This window comes from Schistocerca serialis, chromosome 1 (genome assembly GCF_023864345.2).
Source record: "Schistocerca serialis cubense isolate TAMUIC-IGC-003099 chromosome 1, iqSchSeri2.2, whole genome shotgun sequence".
Taxonomy (NCBI): domain Eukaryota; kingdom Metazoa; phylum Arthropoda; class Insecta; order Orthoptera; family Acrididae; genus Schistocerca; species Schistocerca serialis.
In genome coordinates, this window is record NC_064638.1 from 1,077,961,615 (window position 1) to 1,077,967,156 (window position 5,542).

The 5,542-nt window shown below is 47.7% G+C and overlaps 1 non-coding gene across 1 annotated transcript; it reads left to right on the forward strand.

The window, feature by feature from the left end:
• The first annotated feature begins 4,760 nt into the window (after positions 1-4,760).
• Trnas-cga (transfer RNA serine (anticodon CGA)) lies at positions 4,761-4,835 on the forward strand. The gene has a single exon. It is a non-coding gene; the product is annotated as a tRNA-Ser (tRNA).
• The last annotated feature ends 707 nt before the right edge of the window (positions 4,836-5,542 follow it).

The following is a 5,542-nucleotide window of genomic DNA, read 5'->3' on the forward strand; positions in this document are numbered from 1 at the left end:
TGGGCATTGTTGTGAAAAGATACGATGGGGAGACATAAAATATTGATATTTTTCATATCCACCACCCGAGCCTTCAACTGGGCGGAGCGGGCAATGAAAGAGTTGGGGAACCTTTGCAAGGTATACTGCAGAAGGCAACACACCACCACGGGTGTCTTCTTGAGAGATTTCCAGGATGTGTTGAGCGAGGCACCGCACGGAGCCACGCATCTGGCACTGGTGACAGTCCTGCACAAGACGCAACCTGTGGACCTCATCAGAATAATTGTGTACCTCCCGCCAAGTTCTCCCGTGAAGCATCAAAGTGTTGTTGAACTGCACTTAAATGGATTCAGGCGGTAGCGCGGAACAGAAAGGAACATGCTGATAGAACGGCGAGAGAATGGCAATTTCATACTGGGGACAAGGTAATTGTCAAGTCCTTTTATCTTTCAAATAAAGCGAAGAAAAAGTGCCGTAAATATTTCTCGATTTGCAACGAGTCATTTCATGTGTGGAGAACTGTTCACGTAAACTCGTTGAAGCATGGAGCCATTAAATACTCCGCCATGTTAGTTACGTTCGACCATTTCTAGAATGGAAAATTTGTCATTTCCTGTTTTTATTTTTCATTAGTATTAGGTTTGATCTTCTGCTTTTTGTGTAATTTTCTTTGTGTGTTACTGCATGTCGAATGGGGACAATATTAGTCTCTAGAATATCTTTTTTGTTGTTGTTGTTTTGTGTATTTCTCGAGATCTCATTTTTTTGCTTTGTGTGAATGACAGCTATGCCTCAGACACTCTCCCTGGAAACATTCGTGCAAATCTCAGGGTAAGTCATCGTTTTCTGCTGTGGGTAAATATCTCGACGTATTCATTATCTCCCTGTCCCGTAGGGATCGACACCGTTCTGTTTCCTAAATGCTTCAAAATGGTTCAAATGGCTCTGAGCACTATGGGACTTAACATCTGAGGTCATCAGTCCCCTAGAACTTAGAACTACTTAAACCTAACTAACCTAAAGACATCACACACATCCATGCCCGAGGCAGGATTCGAACCTGCGACCGTAGCGGTCTCGCGGTTCCAGACTGAAGCACCTGGAACCGCTCATCCACATCGGCCGGCTGTTTCCTAAAGGCTGCTGTGTTTATAGTCGAACTGTCTTTGGTTTGGTCAGAAGTTTTGGGTCGGTACTGGGGTGCGTTCTGTGTGAGAGTTTAAATGTAGGAGAGACTGACGGCCGCGTGGGCATCGTGATGCCCATCTAGTTTTATTCTGAATGAATATGGCTGTGCAATAGTGCGTAAGTCCGTTCCCGGAATTTTTATTGTTTGGTTGGGATGATAAGGTAGAGTGCCCATCCTCGCGACAAGTGCGCAGGGTCATCAGAAGTTGTTTCAGATGGGAGGATGAGACCTCTTAAAGTGTTAAAGCGACCATAAAACACACACTCGCTATAGCTGCGGAAGGATCACCCACTCCCTTGGGCGCATGTTTAATTTATCATGACCAGTGACGTGTTTGTTGTGCAAGTACCACATACCGATACCAGAACTGTGACTCGATCAACTCACACCTGCTGTACTAATTTGTAGGTTTCTGGAAATGTCGTGTGCACTAGTTCTGTAATGGGATCTAGCAGGTTTCCATGACTAACAGTACCTTATGAGTTTCAGAGAAATTAGATCATGCTGATTGGCAGGATTTAGACCACAGATAAATCAACAACTCGCAGGAAACAAGCGGTAGACACGCCATCTCACGCTGGAGATGGCAGCACGGTGGAAACATCAAGTCCATCAATAACATGGAATAAGCTTTCGTACTTCAAACTCATTTGTAATGTCGATGATAGTGGCGGCCCGTGTCCATTCTTTTTTTTTTTTTTTCATTGGATGTCTGAGAGATATGTTGCGACTATGTCCACAGGTGCTGTCCTCAAGAAAGGGAAACGAAGAATAAAGCTGATAGACGCCTAGGCCAGACACACAAAAAAAAGAAAAAAAAAGGCAGAAGGAACATTATTCATAGACTTCTCAAAAAACAGAAATATATATAAACAAAACTACATTAATTAATTATTAGCTACACTAGGATAATTGTAAAAGCCGGCCGAAGTGGCCGTGCGGTTCTAGGCGCTGCAGTCTGGAACCGCGAGACCGCTACGGTCGCAGGTTCGAATCCTGCCTCGGGCACGGATGTGTGTGATGTCCTTAGGTTAGTTAGGTTTAACTAGTTCTAAGTTCTAGGGGACTAATGACCTCAGCAGTTGAGTCCCATAGTGCTCAGAGCCATGTGATCATTGTAAAAGCGTGTTTAATTTAATTACCTGCATGTCGATTTTATATGCTTGGTAATTCATAAGGGTAGTTTTAGTAGTTTTAGAAGTAGGTGGTGATGGGTAGCATTGGATATATCATTTAGTTAATGATAAGCACTACTTTACGAGTCCGCCTGCCTAGCTGAGTGGTAACGTGCTTGCCTATGATGCAGCAGGCCCAGGTTCGATCCCCAGCCTCGTTGGAGAGTTTCTCCGCCCGTCGACTGGGTGTTGTGTTGTCCTCATCATCACCGACGTGCGTGTCCCAATGTGGCGTCACATGAAAAAGGACTTGTACCTAGCGGCCGAACTTCCCCAGGCGGGGCTTCCTGGCCCACTATGCCACATGATCATTTCATCATTTTTACTAATTTAACTTAGAATGAGATTTTCACTCTGCAGCGGAGTGTGCGCTGATATGAAACTTCCTGGCAGATTAAAACTGTGTGCCCGACCGAGACTCGAACTCGGGACCTTTGCCTTTCGCGGGCAAGTGCTCTACCAACTGAGCTACCGAAGCACGACTCACGCCCGGTACTCACAGCTTTACTTCTGCCAGTACCTCGTCTCCTACCTTCCAAACTTTACAGAAGCTCTCCTGCGAACCATGCAGAACTAGCACTCCCGAAAGAAAGGATATTGCGGAGACATGGCTTAGCCACAGCCTGGGGGATGTTTCCAGAATGAGATTTTCACTCTGCAGCGGAGTGTGCGCTGATATGAAACTTCCTGGCAGATTAAACCAGTGTGCCCGACCGAGACTAGAACTCGGGACCTTTGCCTTTCACGGGCAAGTGCTCTACCAACTGAGCTACCGAAGCACGACTCACGCCCGGTACTCACAGCTTTACTTCTGCCAGTACCTCGTCTCCTACCTTCCAAACTTTACAGAAGCTCTCCTGCGAACCATGCAGAACTAGCACTCCCGAAAGAAAGGATATTGCGGAGACATGGCTTAGCCACAGCCTGGGATATGTTTCCAGAATGAGATTTTCACTCTGCAGTGGAGTGTGCGCTGATATGAAACTTCCTGGCAGATTAAAACTGTGTCCCCGACCGAGACTCGAACTCGGGACCTTTGCCTTTCGCGGGCAAGTGCTCTACCCAGGCTGTGGCTAAGCCATGTCTCCGCAATATCCTTTCTTTCGGGAGTGCTACTTCTGCATGGTTCGCAGGAGAGCTTCTGTAAAGTTTGGAAGGTAGGAGACGAGGTACTGGCAGAAGTAAAGCTGTGAGTACCGGGCGTGAGTCGTGCTTCGGTAGCTCAGTTGGTAGAGCACTTGCCCGCGAAAGGCAAAGGTCCCGAGTTCGAGTCTCGGTCAGGCACACAGTTTTAATCTGCCAGGAAGTTTCATATCAGCGCACACTCCGCTGCAGAGTGAAAATCTCATTCTGGAAACATCCCCCAGGCTGTGACTAAGCCATGTCTCCGCAATATCCTTTCTTTCGGGAGTGCTAGTTCTGCATGGTTCGCAGGAGAGCTTCTGTAAAGTTTGGAAGGTAGGAGACGAGGTACTGGCAGAAGTAAAGCTGTGAGTACCGGTCGTGAGTCGTGTTTCGGTAGCTCAGTTGGTAGAGCACTTGCCCGCGAAAGGCAAAGGTCCCGAGTTCGAGTCTCGGTCAGGCACACAGTTTTAATCTGCCAGGAAGTTTCATATCAGCGCACACTCCGCTGCAGAGTGAAAATCTCATTCTGGAAACATCCCCCAGGCTGTGGCTAAGCCATGTCTCCGCAATATCCTTTCTTTCGGGAGTGCTAGTTCTGCATGGTTCGCTGGAGAGCTTCTGTAAAGTTTGGAAGGTAGGAGACGAGGTACTGGCAGAAGTAAAGCTGTGAGTACCGGGCGTGAGTCGTGCTTCGGTAGCTCAGTTGGTAGAGCACTTGCCCGCGAAAGGCAAAGGTCCCGAGTTCGAGTCTCGGTCGGGCACACAGTTGTAATCTGCCAGGAAGTTTCATATCAGCGCACACTCCGCTGCAGAGTGAAAATCTCATTCTGGAAACATCCCCCAGGCTGTGGCTAAGCCATGTCTCCGCAATATCCTTTCTTTCGGGAGTGCTAGTTCTGCATGGTTCGCAGGAGAGCTTCTGTAAAGTTTGGAAGGTAGGAGACGAGGTACTGGCAGAAGTAAAGCTGTGAGTACCGGGCGTGAGTCGTGCTTCGGTAGCTCAGTTGGTAGAGCACTTGCCCGCGAAAGGCAAAGGTCCCGAGTTCGAGTCTCGGTCGGGCACACAGTTTTAATCTGCCAGGAAGTTTCATATCAACGCACACTCCGCTGCAGAGTGAAAATCTCATTCTGGAAACATCCCCCAGGCTGTGGCTAAGCCATGTCTCCGCAATATCCTTTCTTTCGGGAATGCTAGTTCTGCATGGTTCGCAGGAGAGCTTCTGTAAAGTTTGGAAGGTAGGAGACGAGGTACTGGCAGAAGTAAAGCTGTGAGTACCGGGCGTGAGTCGTGCTTCGGTAGCTCAGTTGGTAGAGCACTTGCCCGCGAAAGGCAAAGGTCCCGAGTTCGAATCTCGGTCGGGCACACAGTTTTAATCTACTTTAACTTAGTCATAAAAGAGAGCCACACAACCACATTCGCTTCTGTCCTTTACTTGCTTAAGTTAGAAATTGTTACATTACTTAAGGCACACTCTAGGATTAAGTTACTTATCATGTTCATTGTTAGATATACATGAGTACAGAAGTTAAATTAGCCTTGTCTTGTGTTCCTTTTATGCATCTCACAAGAGTGAGAAACAGTGCGGTCCATAGTGTGTGTGGTTTTTCGCTTTCATGAACTTGTAAATTGAAATATGTAACTATGTTTGTACAGATTTGTAAGGGTTGTGGACTATGCATAAAAAACAGAATGCATCAGTGTTATACAGTGATCCACAATGGAGCGCAATAACACACAAGTGGTGGGCAGAGAGGTGAGCTGGAAGGAGAGAATAGCTGAGCGGCCGACTGATGTGCAGTGCGAGTCTGTAGAAGTTCCTCTAGCGGTCATGGTGGCATAATCCCCAGCCACAACAACTTCCGTTGTCTGCGGAAGGCGTGGCGGACTCAGGTGCGAGACCTGTTAACAGATACGGGTCGGACCAGACACGAGGGTGCCACGACTCACCGTGGGGTGGCTGGTCCGTGCCAGCACTGTGGGACTACTGTTGCCCCAGTGGAGACAGTCGAGAGGGGTTGATCATATATACCCATGTGTAAGCTTCCTTAGCAGCTGAGGCACCTAGTCCAA